The 23,162-nt window shown below is 44.0% G+C and overlaps 1 protein-coding gene across 3 annotated transcripts in view; it reads right to left on the bottom strand.

Moving 5' to 3' along the window:
- PEX5L (peroxisomal biogenesis factor 5 like) overlaps positions 1-23,162 on the bottom strand; it is a 502,469-nt gene that overhangs the window by 213,795 nt on the left and 265,512 nt on the right. The window lies entirely within an intron of this gene.

Raw genomic sequence — 23,162 nt, 5'->3', positions numbered from 1 at the left:
TGATGGTATATTTCAATATCACCTGAATGCAATACCTGTTTATAATTCATGATGTTCTGCTTGTTGGAGAATTATGTTTTAAATTTCTAATTCTTGAGTAACAAGTATGCACCTGATTGTAGGTCTAAGGCCGGGGTCACACTTGCGAGTGTTATCCAAAAAACTCGCACAAGTCTCTCGCATCAATACCCGGCACTGCCGCCGGCACTCAGGACCGGAGTGTGCTGATACATGTATTTCTATGCAGCTGAACGCTACAGTCCAAGTGCCGGCGGCAGTGCCAGGTATGGATACGAGAGACTCGTGCGAGTTTCTCGCATTGCAGACACAAAGTGAGACCCCGGCCTAAGGGTGTGCACCTGCAGGGACAATGCTCTGTATATTGGGAGACAGCAGCGAGTCAGAGGTCGGGGAGGGGTTGGGCCAGGAGGCACGAGACACCTAGTCCTCCAGTGATAATCTCCTGATGATAAAACAATGATTTTATTGAAACAGTAAAACACAGCCCAGTAAGTGACAAGTCCCTGGAATCATGTTCTCCTCCTCTGTTTCATTCTGCTCTCAGATTACATAGCAAAAAACTACTGATAGATTTTCTTTAAGTCTTCAATATTTGCACTTGGGTATCAAATTGCCATAAAATATTGCTATTTCGCAGTGAGTTCAAACCTCTTTTTACTAACTCAGAAAAATGCTGAGCGACTGAATGTGAAAGCTATCTTAACCTCTTAGTGACCGGGCATAATATTTCAAATCTGACTAGTGTTACTTTATGGGGAAATAACTCTGGAATGTTTCAACATACCCCAGTGATTTTGAGAATGTTTTTTTGTGACACGTTATATTTTATGATAATGGTAAATTCAGGTCAATATGTTCTGCATTTATTTATAGATGATATCATAAATTTGACAAAAAGTTCTAAACATTATCCCTTTAATCAAGATAGTCATGCCACAAAAATTAGTAACTATATAACATCCACCTCATGTCTGCTTTACATCAGCACCATCTGTAAAATGTTTATTTTGTCAGGATGTTAGAAGGTTTAAAATTGTAGCAGTAATTTTTCATTTTTCCAAAGAAATTTACAAAACTTGTATTTTAGGGACCTATTCAGGTTTGAAGTGATTTTGAGGGACCTATATATTCGAAAATCACCAAAGGTGATGCCATTTTAAAAACATCGCCCCCCCCCCAACGTATTCAAAACTGCTGTCAGGAAGGGTTAACTTCAGGAGCTTTTCAGAAATTAATTAAAAATGGCTGTTATGTTTACTACCTAAATGTTGCTAACTTGTCAACAGGTCGCTGTAGCCGGCAATCTCTAAGGCCGCTATTTGGCTGTTACCGTAACTGCCATGACAACTATCAGGACCACACAATCATGATCTCAGGGTGCCGATGGGGTTAAGGAGGAAGACCTCACACTCTGTTAACCATCTAGATGCTGAAAGTCACTTTTGACAGCAGCATCTAAAGGGATAAACAGCCAAGGAACAATAATGTAAGATCCGAGGCAAACAACAAAACCATAAGGAACAAGGATCTCTAAAATATAACTTTTCATAGACATAAAGTTAAAAACTTGTTTAAATTTGTAGGTAGGAATGTTCCAAAAAAGGAATAATGAACAGGGAAAAATTACAGCATGTCCTAATAAGCCCAAGTAAACCACCAAGCTGAAAACTGCCTGTCCGTGGAGGTTGGCACCCTAAGTTTCTGCGGTTGGCGCCCCCACTATTCGATGGCTCTCCCTGATATCCCTAATAATCCCTAAAGAGGAAAAATGTGTCCCAATACACCCAGTTACTCATGAAAAAACATAAAAAAACTATTGAAGAATAAAATTCAAAAAAAGAAAAAAATTAAATAAACAATGTTAAATGTCCTTATTCATGACAATTCCAATATTATAGGGGACATAGATAGATAGGCTATATAAATAAATGACATTTTAGCCTATTGAAATTTATGTGATAGGGAATGATGGTGTCACAAATAATGTAACAGTGTGGGTAAACAAGGTGTAATAGTAATATACTCAGAGAACGCCTCTCATTATCCCACTAAAAATACTGCACAATCATAGCACGGGATCCCGTTAGTGGCCACTTATCCATAATAGGACCATAAATAATACTCAATGTGGCACAGAAAAACACGAGCGTACCGCAATAGTCATGTACTCATCTGTTTTGCAGTACAGTCATAGGGATTCCCATATGAATAGGGGCCTCAATCAGGCATCAATAATATGAAACTTTCCTCTCATTGTCTCACTAAAATGAAAAAAGCAACACGGGATCTCATTATCAGCCACTAATCAAACCACATCCATAACACTGGTCTACAAAAAAAAAGAAACATTTTTCTGGCATGGACTTTAAGAACAGTTTTAGACTAATTTGAGGGTGCTGAATTCAAATCTGATCTTATAATTTCTCTATCACATCATGTTTTTGTGCTACAGGTATATAGCTCATTTTCAAGAATTCCATGATAAATATAAGTAGTGTATGAAAAGTGTCGGTTTATACGGTTCACTAAGGTAAATTTAGTTTTCATTTAGTCTCCCAATAAATGTGAGAATATCTTTGTTTTCTTTGAACATGCATAATTCCCATTTGTTATGATAAAACCCTTGTTGTCTGTGCTACTGAGACAGTAGAGCTACAGCAGAGCATTGGGTGAAAACTGAATGGCCTCAGCGACAGAGTTTGGCATCTGGCGATAAGAATGTCATCCATGATCCTCTAGTGGATAGGAAGGACATTGTCTTTCCTCCCTTACACATAAAACTTGGATTGATGAAGCAGTTCATCAAAGCTCTCAATCACAGTGGAGAATGCTTTAACTATATATGTTCAACTTTTCCTGGTCTTAGTGAAGAGAAGAAAAAGGCTGGAATATTTCATGGACTTCAAATAAGAACACTTATGAGAGACCCAAATGTTATCACATCAATGAATGAGACAGAAGAAAGAGCTTGGAATGCATTTTGTAATGTGGTGCAGAATTTTCTAGGGAATAAGAAAGAAGACAACTATGAAGAGATTGTGGAAGAGCTACTAATGAGTCTGCGAAATCTTGGATGTAGAATGAGTATCAAGGTTCACTATTTACACAGCCATTTGGACTTTTTTCCAGAGAACCTTGGGGATGTGAACGAGGAACAAGGGGAGCGTTTTCATCAGGACATTAAAACAATGGAAGAACGGTATCATGGCTGGTGGGACTCACATATGATGGCTGACTATTGGTGGAGCTTGATGAGAGACAACCCAGAAGCTGTACATCACAGATCAGCCAAGAAAAGAAAGTTCAAATAGCTGCCATTTGCCATTCATCTGTGTGCCATATGTATGTGTTTTTATATTTTGTAGTTTAATTCTGTAAGTATATTTGATTTGCTGTACATAGACTTTGTAATCTTTGTTATTCCTTGATTAAAAATATACAATATAGTATCGAAAATCATGTGTTTTTATCATAAAACATTAGACAGGAGTAATTTTCATCAAAAATTGAAAATCTCGAAATCCTGATGTGATAGTTCATATTCGTAATCAGCAGCCAAAATTGACTTAAAATATGTTTTAAAACCTTTTGCCAGAAAAATTGCGTTGACCACTGTAATAGAAGATATACAGGGATGAACGCAACGTGGCACAAAAAAGACAAGCGAGTATATCAAATAGTCATATACTCATCTGACCGCTGACGTATTTTGCAGTTCAATAGCAGAGATTCCCATGTAAATGAGGGCCTCAATCAGGCATCCATGGTGTACAGCAATATCCCATAAACATATACAATAGGCTAAAAATGTCATTTATTTATATAGCCTAACTATCTATGTCCCCTAGAATATTGAAATTGTCATTAATGAGGACATTTAAAATTGTTTATTTAATTTTTTTTTTATTTTATTTTTCACTAGGATCCAAGAAGTATCGTTTCTCCTTGCAGAGAGTGACATGTTAAGCATGTCGAGGTGAGGAGACTTAGGGTATGTGCACATGTCAGGATTTTGTCAGGATTTTGTCAGGATTTTGTCAGGCTTTTTCCTCAGGTTTTGTAGCCAAAACCAGGAGTGGGTGATAAATGCAGAAGTGGTGCATATGTTTCTATTATACTTTTCCTTTAATTGTTCCACTCCTGGTTTTGGCTACAAAACCTGAGGAAAAAGCCTGACAAAATCCTGACAAAATCCTGACGTGTGCACATAGCCTCAAAGCCGCAATACTCCTCTGGGAAATATGCAAATTGTCTCTTTAGAGAGGAAGGGGATTAGAACTCTAGTGCCACCTAACAGTCAATGTCGACCCTGTTAGGATTGCTACTTCCAGTAGGTGGCACTAGAGTTCTAGTCCTCTTCCTCTCTGAAGAGACAATTTGCATATTTTTCGCTAGTTTTTTATTGTGTTTTTTCATGGGTAACGGGGTGTATTGGGACACATTTTTCCTGTTTAGGGATTATTAGGGATCTCAGGGAGAGCTATCGAGGAGTGGGGGCGCCAACCGCAGAAACTTAAGGTGCCAACCTACCTGACAGGCAGTTTTCAGCTCGGTGGTTTACTAGGGCTTATTTTATTAGGACACATTGTAATTTTTCCCTGTTCATTATTCCTTTTTTTGGAACATTCCTACCTACAAATTTAAACATGTTTTTAACTTTGTCTATTAAAAGTTATATTTTAGAGATCCTTGTCATTGATTTCTGAACTCTTCCTAAGTTAAAACATTAGTATTGTTGCTTCTAAATGATTATGAACTTGTTTTCTTTGCATTATTTGAGGTATGAAAGCACTGTTTTTTTTTTTAATTCTGACCATGTCTCCTTTTCAGAAAAAAATAAAAAAATTATTTCTTTGGAAATTTGGAGACATGTTGTCAGAAGCTTAAAATAAATGAACAATTTTCATTTTACTAAAAAATATACCTATAAAGAGAAAAATCAGACAAACTGAATATTTTACTGTGGTCTCTTAATTTTTGCCAGAGCTGTATTGTACCGTTAAATAAGTATTTTTCTTAAAAAAACAAAACAAAAAAGTACACATATTTGGTATTGGTGCGTCCGGAACAATTTGACCTATAAATCGGTCCAACTAGTTAACCCCTGCAGTGAACAACATAAAAAATATGCTTTTACATCATACTGCCAAACAAAAAGTGGAACAAAATGCAATAAAAAAGGCGAATGTAAATAAAAATGTTATCGCTGAAAACGTCATGTTGTCCCACAAAAAACAAGCCACCATACAGCTCCATCAGCGGAAAAATAAAAAGTTATAGCTTTCCGAAGAAAGGGATGCAAAAATATATATTTTTTCTATAAAATTGTTTTTATCGTGTAACCAAAACATAAAAATAGCGATATAAATGTGGTATTGCTGTTATCGTACTGATCAGAAGAATAAAGCTGCCTTATCAAACTTACCACATAATAATGTCATTAAAAACCTAAAAAAATTCCTGAATTGCTACTTTTTGTTCATTCTGTCTCCCAAAAATTAAGAATAGAAAGCGATCAAAAATAAAACGTCAAACTGTCCTGCAAAAAACAAGGCCAGACATGACTGTCTGCAGAAATACGGAAAAATTTTAGCTCTCAATCGCCATATGATTCACTAGTTTTTGTAAAAAAAAGCATCTCTTAGTGTGTGACAGCACACATATATTTAGCCCAGCCAGCAACCGATCTCCAAACTCCATAGGCCATCCATACATGGGCACCAGAACCTCAACAATAGATCCTCACCCCTTGATGTCACTGGACTAACTCACTCACTTATTGTGTTTTCCCTCTCCTGTGATTAGCCCCTTGAATGGGCAGAAGTGTTCACACCCTCCCCAAATGCTAATTGTGCATTGTGAAGGTATTTTCCTCAGGACGAACCCATCACCTGGGACTGCATGTGAGACCCCCTGTGGGGACAGCTCAGCTAGGTCTACTATCCCCATCCACACAATGGGACTTGTGACAGAGAGAAAAGTTACTTTGGGCCCCTAAGACACTAACGAGAGTAATGGAATGATTGATTTACCTGATTTCCAATCTTGAATCTTGCCTTATGTGTGCATAAGAATCACAGAATGTTAGAGTTGGAAGGGATCTCAAGGGTCATCGAGTCCAACCGGCTGCTCAATGCAGGATTCACTAAACTATCTCAGACAGATGTCTGTCCAGCCTCTGTTTGAAGACTTCCATTGAAGGAGATCTCACCACCTCTTGTGGCAAATTGCAAAAGGTAGAGTTGGGGAAATACTCAAACTCCTCAGCAACAGTGTGTTAGCACAAAAGGTAAACATACTTTAAATGGGTTGTCTGGTCTTCTGCTAAAAGTTTGGAGTCCCTGACAGCAGATTTTATATTAACAGCATGTGGTCGGCACACCATCAGGATCCCCCTGTATTACTGGCGAGAGTGGGCCATCATGGAGCCACGAGTATGTGATTTGCATACATGAGGTCACGTGCAGACTAGACGTTCTTGGCTTCTCATCAAGTAGGTGACAGCAAGTATGCAATTTGCACATTTTGTCACACGACTGCCTGCTCTCACTGGCAATACTGGGAAATCTTGACAGTGTGCTCTCCACCCACTGTCAGGATAAAAGAAAGTCTGTAGTCACAGAGTGACTTCAGACTTGGAGCTCAATCCTGGACAACCCCTTCAAGGTGCTGTAAAGAAAGAATGTGAGTCTGAAAATAAACAAAAGAATGAAGAGCACATTCTGAACCCAAGTGCAACCCCACATCTGAATAATTTTTTTTCCTTCCAATTCAAGAAAGTGTTAAGATCTAGGGTTGTCTGGTAAAACAAAGCCAATCACTTAGACAGCAGACCTGTGGGAGGGCCGACTGATAGGACCTGCACTGATTTGGCAGAAAGGGGTACAGTCTGCAACAGAGTTTATGCCCAACCGCTACTTCATTAAGTCTCTATGGGGTTACTAGTAAAAGACAAGTGCTGCGCTCAGCAGTCCCATAGAAAACAAATGGGGTAGCGGTCAGGCATGTGCACTGCGGCGCCATTCCAACAGGAAGAGAAGTGCCCTGTTCTCCAGATTGGTGCAGGTCCTAGTGGATAGGCGATCAGTTCATTTCACTGGATGGAAAAAAAAGAAAAGGTTCTACACCAGTTTCATCCCCACCTCCCCAACAGATCATGTTTCCTGGATTTCCTCAGCATTGAACAGGTGAGAATTATAATCAAGGCATCACAAACTGCAATAATAAGCTAATCCTGAAAACAATACTAAGCTAATCCTGAAAACATGATGTGCCGCCTCCTCTTCCTTCATTAGCGTCCCTGGAGACTGCGCTATAAGTTTTTTTTCGGGCATGCGCAGTTGCGCTGCCCTTCGAACTTACAGCACAGGTGCTGGAGACGCTACTGAAATAAAAGGAGGCGGCGCCCGGCGCGCAGAGTCCCTGAGTGATGGCTGGGAGGCGTTTCTGTCCAGGGGAAAAGACATGCCCCAGGTCTATTTCAAGGTATCAGGGACAAATTATAAAAGCGATTATTGCAGCGTTGGCAGGGACCTGAACTAAAAGAGCCACCTTGTCAGAATGCAGCATTAGTGCTGCACAAGGTGATTCTTTTAGTTAAAAACGCCTGGGGGGTGACAGGTTCCCTTTAATTCAGCTCAATATTTTAGTGTTTTTGAAAATACGTTTTTAATTAGAAGTATATATTGGTAGGAATACAGGTTACAATAAGCTTTAGAGTAAAGTCTACTAGAAGCTAGTCAACATGTTACCCCTACCGCAAAGCAAGTACATTTTCACTACTTTAATTACGGTAGCTTTTTAACATAATATACTGTAACTAGTGATGTAATGATTGCATATTGCATACTTGCGGTCATGTGTCCGCCTGGCCCCGAGAATCCTCACAGCGAGTAGTGCATGTGTTGTGTGCGGGACCGTGGGTGGTCTGTGCGTGCCTGCTGGCGGTCTGTGCGGCCTGCCGGGGGCTCTGTGTGGCCTGCTGGGGGGTCTGTGCGGCCTGCCGGGGGGGTCTGTGTGGCTTGCCGGGGGGTCTGTGCGGGCTGCCGGGGGTCTGTGCGGCCTGCCGGGGGCTCTGTGCGGCCTGCCGGGGGCTCTGTGCGGGCTGCCGGGGGGGTTTGTGCGGCCTGCCGGGGGGTCTGTGCGGGCTGCCAGGGGTCTTTGTGTCTGTGCAGGCATCGTCCGATGGGACTACAGGTCCCATCGGACGATGCCTGCTACAATGACAGTGATTGACACATTAGCCAATGATGGGACAGTAGTAGCCCCATCATCTGGCTAATGTGTTGAATGTAAAAGAAAAAAACTACATACATGCTACATACATACTACATACATGCTACATACATGCTACATACAACATACTACATACATACTACATACATGCTACACACTACATACATGCTACATACATGCTACATGCTACATACATGCTACATACATGCTACATACATGCTACATATTACATACATGCTACATGCATGCTACATACATGCTACATACATGCTACATACATGCTTCATACATGCTACACACATGCTACATACATGCTACATACATGCTACATACTACATACATGCTACATGCATGCTACATACTACATACATGCTACATACATGCTACATGCTACATACATGCTACATACATGCTACATACTACATACATGCTACACACATGCTACATACTACATACATACTACATGCATACTACATGCTACATACATACTACATATTACATACATGCTACATACATACTACATACATGCTACATACTACATACATACTACATGCTACATACATGCTACATACATGCTACATACTACATACATACTACATACATGCTACATACTACATATATATGACATGCTACATACATGCTACATACATACTACATACATACTACATACATACATACTACATACATACTACATACATACATACTACATATATACTACATACATTACATACATACTACATACATACATACATACTACATACAACATACATACTACATACATACATACCTACTACATACAATACATTCATACATTACATACAATACATACATATAGACATACAGTACATTAAACGTAGATTTCATACTCACCATTACTTGCCACTTTGTTCCCCGAAGCCAGTGTCATCTGTAAAAAAGATTAAAATAAGAAACAACCAATATACTCCCTGTCCGCAGAAATCCACGAGTGTCCCACGACGATCTCCTGTGGAGAACAGCAGCATCAGCTGGTGCGACCGCTCTCCAGGGGCTCCAGGAACACAATGACGGGAGGAAGGTATCCTTCCGCACTGTATTCCTCCGCTGCTGTAAAAAAAAAGTCCCTAGTCTCACTTTATGCCATTGCTGTGTGAGAAATTTTCCCAGGCAGCAATTGCCATAAAGTAAGACTTTGAACTCAGGTAACCTCAGTGATACACTGCAGGAGCCATTGTCTCCTGTCAGTGTGTGTTGTGAATTTGCTTTTTGCTCCCTCTAGTGGTTACTAGTTTTTTGACTCTGGTTTTTCTGTCATTCCTTTTATCCGCACCTGGGTCGTTAGTTAGGGGTGTTGCTATATAAGCTCCCTGGACCTTCAGTTCTATGCCTGGCAACGTAGTTATCAGAGCTAGTCTGCTGTGCTCTTGTCTACTGATCCTGGTTCCAGTTATATCAGCTAAGTCTGCCTTTTGCTTTTTGCTATTTGTTTTGGTTTTGTATTTTTGTCCAGCTTGTTCCAAATCTATATCCTGACCTTTGCTGGAAGCTCTAGGGGGGCTGGTGTTCTCCCCCCGGACCGTTAGACGGTTCGGGGGTTCTTGAATTTCCAGTGTGGATTTTGATAGGGTTTTTGTTGACCATATAAGTTACCTTTCTTTATTCTGCTATCAGTAAGCGGGCCTCTCTGTGCTAAACCTGGTTCATTTCTGTGTTTGTCATTTCCTCTTACCTCACCGTCATTATTTGTGGGGGGCTTCTATCCAGCTTTGGGGTCCCCTTCTCTGGAGGCAAGAAAGGTCTTTGTTTTCCTCTACTAGGGGTAGCTAGATTCTCCGGCTGGCGCGTGTCATCTAGAATCAACGTAGGAATGATCCCCGGCTACTTCTAGTGTTGGCGTTAGGAGTAGATATATGGTCAACCCAGTTACCACTACCCTATGAGCTGGATTTTTGTATTCTGCAGACTTCCACGTTCCTCTGAGACCCTCGCCATTGGGGTCATAACAGTTTGCCAGGCCCATATTAAATGTTTAATGCATTGCAGAAGAGGGATTATAAGAAAGAAGATTCTGAGGTTTTTTTTTCTTTTTCCCCTTTACCTCAGAGTGGCTATGCTTGCTGCAGACATGAATGTCCAGACCTTGATTACAAGTGTGGACCAGCTGGCTACTCGTGTGCAGGGCATACAAGACTATGTTATCAGAAATCCTAGGTCAGAACCTAAAATACCAATTCCTGAACTGTTTTCCGGAGACAGGTTTAAGTTTAGGAATTTCGTGAATAATTGTAAATTGTTTTTGTCCCTGAGACCCTGTTCATCTGGAGATTCTGCTCAGCAAGTAAAAATTGTTATTTCGTTCTTACGGGGCGACCCTCAGGATTGGGCTTTTTCGCTGGCGCCAGGAGATCCGGCATTGGCTGATCTTGATGCGTTTTTTCTGGCGCTCGGTTTACTTTATGAGGAACCCAATCTTGAGATTCAGGCAGAAAAGGCCTTGCTGGCTATGTCTCAGGGGCAGGACGAGGCTGAAGTGTATTGCCAAAAATTTCGGAAATGGTCCGTGCTGACACATTGGAACGAGTGTGCACTGGCCGCTAATTTTAGAAATGGCCTTTCTGAAGCCATTAAGAATGTTATGGTGGGTTTTCCCATTCCCACAGGTCTGAATGATACTATGGCACTGGCTATTCAAATTGACCGGCGGTTGCGGGAGCGCAAAACCGCAAATTCCCTCATGGTGTTGTCTGAACAGACACCTGATTTAATGCAATGTGATAGAATCCTGACTAGAAATGAGCGGAAAATTCATAGACGCCGGAATGGCTTGTGCTACTACTGTGGTGATTCTACACATGTTATCTCAGCATGCTCTAAACGTATAGCTAAGGTTGTTAGTCCTGTCACCGTTGGTAATTTGCAACCTAAATTTATTCTGTCTGTAACTTTGATTTGCTCACTGTCATCTTATCCTGTCATGGCGTTTGTAGATTCAGGTGCTGCCCTGAGTCTCATGGATCTCTCATTTGCTAAGCGCTGTGGTTTTACTCTTGAACCATTAGAAAATCCTATACCTCTTAGGGGTATTGATGCTACACCATTGGCAGCTAATAAACTGCAGTATTGGACACAGGTTACCATGTGCATGACTCCTGAACACCGCGAGGTGATACGTTTCCTGGTTTTACATAAAATGCATGATTTGGTTGTTTTAGGGCTGCCATGGTTACAGACCCATAATCCAGTCCTGGACTGGAAGGCTATGTCAGTCTCAAGTTGGGGCTGTCGTGGTATTCATGGGGATTCCCTGCCTGTGTCTATTGCTTCTTCTACGCCTTCGGAAGTTCCGGAGTATTTGTCTGATTATCAGGATGTCTTCAGTGAGTCTGAGTCCAGTGCACTGCCTCCTCATAGGGACTGTGACTGTGCTATAGATTTGATCCCAGGCAGTAAATTTCCTAAGGGAAGACTGTTTAATCTGTCGGTACCTGAACATACCGCTATGCGTTCATATATCAAGGAGTCTCTGGAGAAAGGACATATTCGTCCGTCTTCTTCCCCTCTTGGTGCGGGATTCTTTTTTGTGGCAAAAAAGGACGGATCTTTGAGACCTTGTATTGATTATCGGCTTTTAAATAAGATCACTGTCAAATTTCAGTATCCTTTACCGCTGTTGTCTGACTTGTTTGCCCGGATTAAGGGTGCCAAGTGGTTCACCAAGATAGACCTTCGTGGTGCGTACAACCTTGTGCGCATTAAGCAGGGTGATGAATGGAAAACCGCATTCAATACGCCCGAAGGTCATTTTGAGTACTTGGTGATGCCTTTTGGGCTCTCCAATGCGCCTTCAGTTTTTCAGTCCTTTATGCATGACATTTTCCGGAAGTATCTGGATAAATTTTTGATTGTTTATCTGGATGATATTTTGTTTTTTTCTGATAATTGGGATTCGCATGTGGAGCAGGTCAGGTTGGTCTTTAAAATTTTGCGTGAAAATTCTTTGTTTGTCAAGGGCTCAAAGTGTCTCTTTGGTGTACAGAAGGTTCCCTTTTTGGGATTCATTTTTTCCCCTTCTGCTGTGGAGATGGACCCAGTCAAGGTCCGAGCTATTCTTGATTGGACTCAGCCCTCGTCAGTTAAGAGTCTTCAGAAGTTCTTGGGCTTCGCTAACTTCTACCGTCGTTTTATCGCTAACTTTTCTAGCATTGTGAAACCTTTGACGGATATGACCAAGAAGGGCTCCGATGTAGCTAACTGGGCTCCTGCTGCTGTGGAGGCTTTCCAGGAGTTGAAACGCCGGTTTACTTCGGCGCCTGTTTTGTGCCAGCCTGACGTCTCACTTCCCTTTCAGGTTGAGGTGGATGCTTCGGAGATTGGGGCAGGGGCCGTTTTGTCGCAGAGAGGCCCTGGTTGCTCTGTTATGAAGCCTTGTGCCTTTTTCTCTAGGAAGTTTTCGCCTGCCGAGCGAAATTATGATGTGGGCAATCGGGAGTTGTTGGCCATGAAATGGGCATTTGAGGAGTGGCGTCATTGGCTCGAGGGTGCTAAGCATCGTGTGGTGGTCTTGACTGATCACAAAAATCTGATGTATCTCGAGTCTGCTAAACGCCTTAATCCGAGACAGGCCCGCTGGTCATTGTTTTTCTCCCGCTTTGATTTTGTTGTCTCGTATTTACCAGGTTCAAAGAATGTGAAGGCCGATGCTCTTTCTAGGAGCTTTGTGCCTGATGCTCCTGGAGTCGCTGATCCTGTTGGTATTCTTAAAGATGGAGTTATCTTGTCAGCTATTTCTCCGGATCTGCGACGTGTGTTGCAGAGATTTCAGGCTGATAGGCCTGAGTCTTGTCCACCTGACAGACTGTTTGTCCCGGATAAGTGGACCAGCAGAGTCATTTCCGAGGTTCATTCCTCGGTGTTGGCAGGTCACCCGGGAATTTTTGGCACCAGAGATCTGGTGGCCAGGTCCTTTTGGTGGCCTTCCTTGTCAAGGGATGTGCGGTCATTTGTGCAGTCCTGTGGGACTTGTGCTCGAGCTAAGCCTTGCTGTTCTCGTGCCAGCGGTTTGCTCTTGCCCTTGCCTGTCCCGAAGAGACCTTGGACACATATCTCCATGGATTTCATTTCTGATCTTCCGCTATCTCAGGGCATGTCCGTTATCTGGGTGATATGTGATCGCTTCTCCAAGATGGTCCATTTGGTTCCTTTGCCTAAGCTGCCTTCCTCTTCCGATCTGGTTCCTGTGTTTTTCCAGAACGTGGTTCGTTTGCACGGCATCCCTGAGAATATTGTGTCAGACAGAGGATCCCAGTTCGTTTCCAGGTTCTGGCGATCCTTTTGTAGTAGGATGGGCATTGATTTGTCGTTTTCGTCTGCTTTCCATCCTCAGACTAATGGACAGACGGAGCGAACCAATCAGACTTTGGAGGCTTATTTGAGGTGTTTTGTCTCTGCTGATCAGGACGATTGGGTGACATTCTTGCCGTTGGCTGAGTTTGCCCTTAATAATCGGGCTAATTCCGCCACCTTGGTTTCGCCTTTTTTCTGCAACTCTGGTTTCCATCCTCGCTTTTCTTCGGGTCATGTGGAGCCTTCTGACTGTCCTGGGGTGGATTCTGTGGTGGATAGGTTGCAGCAGATCTGGAATCATGTGGTGGACAACTTGAAGTTGTCACAGGAGAAGGCTCAGCGCTTTGCCAACCGCCGCCGCGGTGTGGGTCCCCGACTACGCGTTGGGGATTTGGTATGGCTTTCTTCCCGCTTTGTTCCTATGAAGGTCTCCTCTCCCAAATTTAAACCTCGTTTTATTGGGCCTTACAAGATATTGGAAATCCTTAATCCTGTATCTTTTCGTCTGGATCTTCCTGTGTCGTTTGCTATTCACAATGTATTTCATAGGTCCTTGTTGCGGCGGTACATTGTGCCTGTAGTTCCTTCTGCTGAGCCTCCTGCTCCGGTGTTGGTTGAGGGCGAGTTGGAGTACGTGGTGGAGAAGATCTTGGATTCTCGCCTCTCCAGGCGGAGGCTTCAGTACCTGGTCAAGTGGAAGGGCTATGGTCAGGAGGATAATTCCTGGGTGGTCGCCTCTGATGTTCATGCGGCCGATTTAGTTCGTGCCTTTCATGCCGCTCATCCTGATCGCCCTGGTGGTCGTGGTGAGGGTTCGGTGACCCCTCACTAAGGGGGGGGTACTGTTGTGAATTTGCTTTTTGCTCCCTCTAGTGGTTACTAGTTTTTTGACTCTGGTTTTTCTGTCATTCCTTTTATCCGCACCTGGGTCGTTAGTTAGGGGTGTTGCTATATAAGCTCCCTGGACCTTCAGTTCTATGCCTGGCAACGTAGTTATCAGAGCTAGTCTGCTGTGCTCTTGTCTACTGATCCTGGTTCCAGTTATATCAGCTAAGTCTGCCTTTTGCTTTTTGCTATTTGTTTTGGTTTTGTATTTTTGTCCAGCTTGTTCCAAATCTATATCCTGACCTTTGCTGGAAGCTCTAGGGGGGCTGGTGTTCTCCCCCCGGACCGTTAGACGGTTCGGGGGTTCTTGAATTTCCAGTGTGGATTTTGATAGGGTTTTTGTTGACCATATAAGTTACCTTTCTTTATTCTGCTATCAGTAAGCGGGCCTCTCTGTGCTAAACCTGGTTCATTTCTGTGTTTGTCATTTCCTCTTACCTCACCGTCATTATTTGTGGGGGGCTTCTATCCAGCTTTGGGGTCCCCTTCTCTGGAGGCAAGAAAGGTCTTTGTTTTCCTCTACTAGGGGTAGCTAGATTCTCCGGCTGGCGCGTGTCATCTAGAATCAACGTAGGAATGATCCCCGGCTACTTCTAGTGTTGGCGTTAGGAGTAGATATATGGTCAACCCAGTTACCACTACCCTATGAGCTGGATTTTTGTATTCTGCAGACTTCCACGTTCCTCTCAGACCCTCGCCATTGGGGTCATAACAGTGTGTCACTGAGGGTCCTATAGGGGAGATCGTTGTGGGACACTCGTTATTAATTGGACTACGGCGGACAGGTAGTATACGGTTTATTATTTTAAGTTTTTTGCAGGCGCTGAAGTATGGTAAGTATGGTTAAATGAAGATTAAAATACTTTTTTCCTAATGTGTGTGTGTTTTATTAACCCTTTATTATTATTGGATTAATAATGGATAGGCGTCTTATTGACACCTCTCCGTTATTAACCCGGCTTAATATCACCTTACAATAGCAAGGTGACACTAACCCCTTATTACCCCATATCCCACCGCTACACGGGAGTGGGAAGAGAGGGGCTAAGTGCCGGAATTGGCGCATCTTACAGATGCACCATTTCCGGGGTGGCTGCGGACTGGTATTTGTAGCTGGGGGGGGCAATATCTATGGCCCCTGTGTAGGCTATGAATATCAGCCCGCAGCTGTCTGCGTAGCCTCTCTGGCTATAAAATATAGGGGGATCCCACGTCATTTTTTTGGGGGGTCCCCCTATTTTAATAGCCAGTAAAGGCTCCGCAGACAGCTGCGGTCTGATATTCATAGCAGGCTACAAATATTGGCCCCCAGCCGTCGGCTTTCCCCCTCTGGCGCAGAAAATTGCGCGGGAGCCCATGCCTTTTTTTCCATTTAAAAAAAAAAATGAAACGCTCATTAAGGCCTCTTTCACCCTTGCGTTGGTATGAGTCCGTCGCTATGAGTCGGGCCGACGTATTGACGCACGTTGTGAAATTTGTGCACGTCGTGGGCAGCGGATGCAGTGTTTCAACGCATCCGCTGCCCATTCTGAAGTCCGGGGAGGATGGGGCAGAGTTTCGGCCGTGCATGCGCGGTAGAAAATGGTGGGCGCGGCGGACAAAAAAACGTTCACTTGAACGTTTTTTCGTGCCGACGGTCTGAAAAAACACGACGGATCCATTGCACGAAGGACACGACGTGTGGCTATCCGTCGCGATCCATCGCTAATACAAGTCTATGGGTAGAAAACACATCCTGCGAGCACATTTGCAGGATCCATTTTTTCTGCCGGATCCGTTTTTTACTGCCGCATCCGTTTTTTTCTGCCAGATCCGTTTTTTTCCACCGGATCCGGTTTTTCTCATTGTATTAGCACCGGATTGCGCCTGATGGCCACACGTTTCATCCGTTTTTTGCAGGATCCGTCAAAAAAGCTGTTTCTGCCTGACGGATAACACATACAAAGGAACGTTTTTTCTGTCCGGCAAAAACACGCACAGCGACGGATCCGGCAAAAAACGTATGAAACTGAGATGTGAAATGATGAATCCGGCCTCCGAATCCGTTTTTTCATGCATGTTTCCATTCAAATCATGCACATTTTCCGTTTATTTATTTTCCAAAAACCACATCAAAACCTGCATCAAAACCTGCATCAAAAACTGCATCAAAACTGCACCAAAAACTGCATCAAAACTGCACCAAAAACTGCATCAAAAACCGCACCAAAAACCTGCATCAAAAAAGCACCAGAAACTGCATAAAAAACAGCATAAAAACCGCAACAAAAACCTACATCAAAAACAGCACCAAAAACTGCAGTTTTGATGCGGTTTTTGATACTGTTTTTGATGCAGTTTTTGTTGCAGGTTTTTGGCTCAGTTTTTGATGCTGTTTTTGATGCAGTTTTTGCTGCAGGTTTTTGGCGTGGTTTTTGATGCTGTTTTTGATGCTGTTTATGATGCTGTTTTGATGCTGTTTTTGATGCAGTTTTTGGTGCTGGTTTTTTGGCGTGGTTTTTGATGCTGTTTTTGTTGCTGTTTTTGATGCAGTTTTTGGTGCGTTTTTTGATGCTGTTTTTGATGCAGTTTTTGGTGCTTTTTTGATGCAGGTTTTTGGTGCGGTTTTTGATGCAGTTTTTCGTGCAGTTTTGATGCAGGTTTTGGTACAGTTTTGATGCAGTTTTTGATGCAGGTTTTGATGCGGTTTTTGGAAATAAATAAATAAATGGAAAATGTGCATGATTTGAATGGAAACATGCATGAAAAAATGGATTCAGAGGCCGGATTCATCATGTCACATCTCAGTTTCATATCTTTTTTGCCGGATCCGTCGCTGTGCGTTTTTTCACCGGACAGAAAAAATGTTCCCCTGTATGTGTTTTCCATCCGGCGGAAACAGCTTTTTTGATGGATCCGGCAAAAAACGGATGAAACGTATGGCCATCAGGCATAAACTTCACAACGTGCGTCGGTTAGTCGGCCCGACGCATAGCAACGGACCTGTACCAACGCAAGGGTGAAATAGGCCTTAATGAGCGTTTAATTTTAAAAAAACACGGAAAAAAAATGGCGTGGGCTCCCGCGCAATTTTCTGCGCCACAGGGGGAAAGCCGACGGCCGGGGCCAATATTTGTAGCCAGCTATGAATATCAGCCCGCAGCTGTCTGCGTAGCCTTTTCTGGCTATTAAAATAGGGGACCCCCAAAAATAATTCCGGCACTTAGCCCCTCTCTTCCCACTCCCATGTAGCGGTGGGATATGGGGTAATAAGGGGTTAATGTCACCTTGCTATTGTAAGGTGACATTAAGCCAGGTTAATAACGGAGAGGCGTCAATAAGACGCCTATCCATTATTAAACCAATAATAATAAAGGGTTAATAAAACACACACATTAGGAAAAAAGTATTTTAATATTTTTCATTTAACCATACTTACCATACTTCAGCGCCTGCAAAAAACGTAAAACAATAAACCGTATACTACCTGTCCGCCGTAGTCCAATTAATAACGAGTGTCCCACAACGATCTCCCCTATAGAACAGTGACATCGGGTGATGTCACTGCTCTATAGGACCCTCAGTGACACACTGATAGGAGACAATGGCTCCTGCAGTGTATCACTGAGGTTACCTGAGTTCAAAGTCTTACTTTATGGCAATTGCTGCCTGGGAAAATTTCTCACACAGTAATGGCATAAAGTGAGACTAGGGACTTTTTTTTTTTACAGCAGCGGAGGAATACAGTGCGGAAGGATACCTTCCTCCCGTCATTGTGTTCCTGGAGCCCCTGGAGAGCGGTCGCACCAGATGATGCTGCTGTTTTCCACAGGAGATCGTCGTGGGACACTCGTGGATTTCTGCAGACAGGGAGTATATTGGTTGTTTGTTATTTTAATCTTTTTTTTAACAGATGACACTGGCTTCGGGGAACAAAGTGGCAAGTAATGGTGAGAATGTAATCTATGTTTAATGTACTGTATGACTATATGTATGTAGTATGTTAGGTGTTGAGTTCCCGCCTCTGCACAGGGGGAATCTCGAACCATCTCCGCTGCAGTCTCCCATTCTTCTCCAGCCACAGTGGAGTCTGCTCAGTGGAGATGTCGGTCCCAGCATCTTGCTCAGTCTCACTCTGTGCATAGGGTTACTTACTGCTGCTTTTGCAGCTTCTGCCATTGAAGCCAGTGCTGGGCAGCGGCGAGCAGACGCTTTTGGGACTAAGTCTTGCTTTTCCCCTTCTGAGCATGCCCAGGGCAAGATCTCCCATTGGAGATCGAGGGTCACATGCTCAGATACTGCAGCAGATTCCATTGGTCCTCCAGGAAGGTCCTGAAGGTGCTCAACTTCTGTGGCAGCTTCCCATTGGTTCTTCTGGGAAGGTCCTGTACATGCTGCAGCTATAAAAGGTTCGCATGACCGCACGGCCATGCGCTTGTATACATTTGTATATGTGTGTGTGTTGATGAGTGCAAGTCGTCCTTAAATATCCCATCCCTATTGAATGACTGCTCGCGTAAGGTGGATGATTGATATCTAGCTCCCGACTTAGCCATCAGCACATAACACACAAAACAGCGTCTAATTGCTGTGACCGCCAGTGCGGCGCCGTGCGCTTTCACTGCGCTTTCCTGACCCAAGCCTGGGTGGTTAGTGGCGTCCGCCAGTGCGGCGCCGCACGCACTCTCGTGCATCTTTATTATTATTATTTCTTTCACTCTGACACCCCAGTTGCGGTGTCGAGTGCAAGAGGTCTATATGAACTAAAATCCTGTGTCTTGGGATTGAGTTCTGGGACTCCTTGCTTGCGCTCTTGGTGCGGTACCGCGGCCCTGTGACGCAACAAGGTTCGCTTCCTCCACACAGGGTGAAGTTAACCCGTGTGTGTATCCACATTGTACCGCCATATAGTCCGTCATTACTTAGCAGCAGGTTCCATCTCTGCATGGTGGACCCCGGGCTGCGAACGCACCTTACTCTATCTTCCTAATTATTTGGTGCGTTCCGCTAGCCCTAACATAGTATGTATGTAGTATGTATGTTGCATGTATGTAGCATGCAGTATGTATGTAGCATGTATGTAGTATGTATGTAGTATGTTGTATGTAGCATGTATGTAGTATGTATGTAGTATGTTGTATGTAGCATGTATGTAGTATCGTCCGATGGGACTTGTAGTCCCATCGGACGATGCCTGCACACCGCACAGAGCCCCGGCAGCCCATACAGAACCACCGGCATGCCCGCACAGACTACCGGCAGCCCATACAGAGCCCCGGGAGGCCCGCACAGACCACCGGCAGCCCATACAGAGCCCCGGGAGGCCCGCACAGACCACTGGGAGCCCATACAGAGCCCCGGGAGGCCCGCACAGATCACCAGCAGCACATACAGAGCCCAGGGAGGCCCGCACAGACCACCGACAGCCCATACAGAGCCCCAGGAGGCCCGCACAGACCACCGGGAGCCCATGCAGAGCCCTGGGAGGCCCGCACAGACCACCGGCAGCCCATACAGAGGCCCACACAGACCACCGGCAGCACATACAGAGCTCCGGGAGGCCCGCACAGACCACGCCCGCACACACAGACACGCACAGTGTCCGCCCACACACCGCCCACACTCTTCCCCCCTCTGGAACAGGATGTAGAAGCACAGAAAGGGCTTATTTACATTCCGATTTTTGTGTCCCATTGTCTTGCATTGGTATCGGGTATCACTGTGAAAGGTCAGGGAGAGAGTCCATGGCAGCGTGCTGTGGTCATCAGACCTGCGTCTCTCTGTATCTCTATGCAGGCCAGATGCACACAGTAATGTTCAGGACCTTGAACAGCGCCACGCTCCGCTCCGCCTCCTCTCTGCCCTCCTCGGATGTTCTCATACTGGCATAACCATGGCCGCTCCGCCTCCTCTCCACCCTCCTCAGACTCCTCACTAAACACTGATTTGCTACCCGGCCTGCTCTGCACACTCCGGAGAGCTGGCACTGCTGGAGCATTCCTTCTAGCCTGTCTGCGGGTCGGACAGGCACAGGCAAAGGGCCAGATGTGGCCCACGTGCCGTAGTTTGCCCAGCCCTGAACCAGACCCTTCTGAATCCTTTCTCTGTCTGCTTTTGTGTTAGGTTGGTTTCACATTTGCATTTTTTGCCGCTGCGTTTTAGCGCAAAAAACGCATGCGTTTTTTTTCCTATATTTAACATTAAAAACGCATGCGTTATTTTGTATGCGTTTTGCCGCGTTTGACGACGCATGCGTCGTTTTCTATGCTTGCATTTTGTTGCAGAAATGCAACATGTAGTAATTTCTAGAGGCTTTTTTTGCCGCAAAAAAACGCATGCGTTTTTAAGCACATGCGTTTGGTTGCATTTTAAACGCATGTGTTTCAATAGAAAAAAACAAGAATACACACTGATAAGCCACCCCCCACCATCAAGGTGATAAAGGGATCCTAACCCTAACCCTAACCCTAGGGATCCTAACCCTAACCCTAACCCTAGGGATCCTAACCCTAACCCTAACCCTACCCCTAACCCTAACCCTAGGGATCCTAACCCTAACCCTAACCCTAACCCCAACCCTAGCTATTTCTATTTATAGTGGGTTTTCTAGATGATTTTGATGATTGGCAGCTGTTACACACTTCTCAGCATGCGTTTCAAAAACGTAAACGCAGGAAAAAACGCATGTAAACGCGTCAAAACGCCGCATTTTTTTACCGCATGAGAAAACGCATGCGTCTAAAAAAACGCAGTGTTTGCACGCGTTTTCATGCGTTTTTTTCACCACCTGTGTTAGCGTTTTAAACGCTGCGTTTTTAAACGCAAATGTGAAACTAGCCTAAGCTATGCATTCTAGCTTTGCATCATCTGCAAATTTGATTAGTTTACCTTTACAGTAGTTCCCTTATCTGGATCATTTATAACAATGTTAAACCAGAGATCCAGCCTGCGCGTCTTCCTCTGCTTACTCTCACTGAATGGAAACATTGATTCCTGAGGCTGAACTGATGAGCAAGCGTATCGCTAAAAAAACACAACAAGAAAATCTCTAATAAAACACAACAATAAGATTGACGTGTCTGTGCTTCATGCTGGAAAAAGTCTGCATCTCTTAGAACCGCAGATTCTGCTCTATGTGCATTGGTCCAATAGTCTTTAGTTTGTGGCCAGCTCCTCACACTCTCCAAAAGAAATACAGCAAATTCTGCACGTCCAAATCTAAATGCCCCCTCCCTTCTAAGCCCCACAGTGTGCCTAAACCACATTTAGAGTCCACATGCTCGGCATTTCTGTAGCGATAAGAGCCTGCTTAACCTCTTTCTGACCTCGGACGGGATAGTACGTCCGAAGTCAGATACTGCGCTTTGATGCAGGGCTCCGGCGGTGAGCCCGCATCAAAGCCAGGATGTCAGCTGTTTTGAACAGCTGACATGTGTCCGCAATAGCGGCGGGTGAAATCGCGTTTCACCTGCCGCTATTAACTAGTTAAATGCCGCTGTCAAACGCTGACAGCGGCAGTTAACCGGTGCTTCCGGCCGGGCGGCCGGAAATGAGCGCATCGCCGACCCCATCAAATGATCGGGGGTCACCGATGCATCAGAATGGTAACCATAGAGGTCCTTGAGACCTCTATGGTTACTGATGCCGGCCTGCTGTGAGCGCCCCCCTGTGGTCGGCGCTCACAGTACACCTGCATTTCTGCTGCATAGCAGCGATCTGATGATCGCTGCTATGTAGCAGAGCCGATCGAGTTGTGCCAGCTTCTAGTCTCCCATGGAGGCTATTGAAGCATGGCAAAAGCAAAAAAAAGTTAAAAAAAATGTAAAAAAGATAAAAGTTTAAATCAACCCCCTTTCGCCCCATTCAAAATAAATCAATAAAAAAATCAAACCTACACATATTTGGTATTGCCGCGTTCAGAATCGCCCGATATATCAATAAAAAAAAGGATTAACCTGATAGCTAAAGAGCGTAGCGAGAAAATGATTTGAAACGCCAGAATTACTTTTTTTGGTCGCCGCGACACTGCATTAAAATGCAATAACGAGCGATCAAAAGAACATATCTGCACCAATGCTATCATTAAAAACGCCAGCTCAGCATGCAAAAAATAAGCCCTCACCCGACCCCAGATCATGAAAAATGGAGACGCTACGGGTATCGGAAAATGGCGCTTTTTTTTTTTTTTTAACAAAGTTTGGAATTTTTTTCACCACTTAGATAAAAGCGAACCTAGGCATGTTTGGTATCTATGAACTCGTACTGACCTGGAGAATCATAATGGCAGGTCAGTTTTAGCATTTAGTGAACCTAGTAAAAAATCCAATAAAAAAACTAGTGTGGGATTGCACTTTTTTGCAATTTCACCGCACTTGGAATTTTTTTCCCGTTTTCTAGTACACGACATGGTAAAACCAATGATGTCTTTCAAAAGTACAACTCATCCCACAAAAAATAAGCCCTCACATGGCCATATTGATGGAAAAATAAAAAAGTTATGGCTCTGGGAAGGAGGGGAGCGAAAAACAAACCCGAAAAAACGGAAAATCCCAAGGTCATGAAGGGGTTAATTTAAAGGTGCATGTCTCTAGAAGAACAAGCTGGGTATAACATACTGGGCACTACAACTTACTGGGCACTACAAGATACGGGCACTACAATAGCAGATTTTCAAATTTCCACTCATCAGTACCCACTGCTGCTTGTTTCTGGAAAACACC

The sequence above is a fragment of the Ranitomeya variabilis genome, chromosome 2 (assembly GCF_051348905.1).
Source record: "Ranitomeya variabilis isolate aRanVar5 chromosome 2, aRanVar5.hap1, whole genome shotgun sequence".
Taxonomy (NCBI): domain Eukaryota; kingdom Metazoa; phylum Chordata; class Amphibia; order Anura; family Dendrobatidae; genus Ranitomeya; species Ranitomeya variabilis.
The sequence above is the reverse complement of the archived record's forward strand: the minus strand, read 5'-3'. Positions and strand labels throughout refer to the sequence as shown.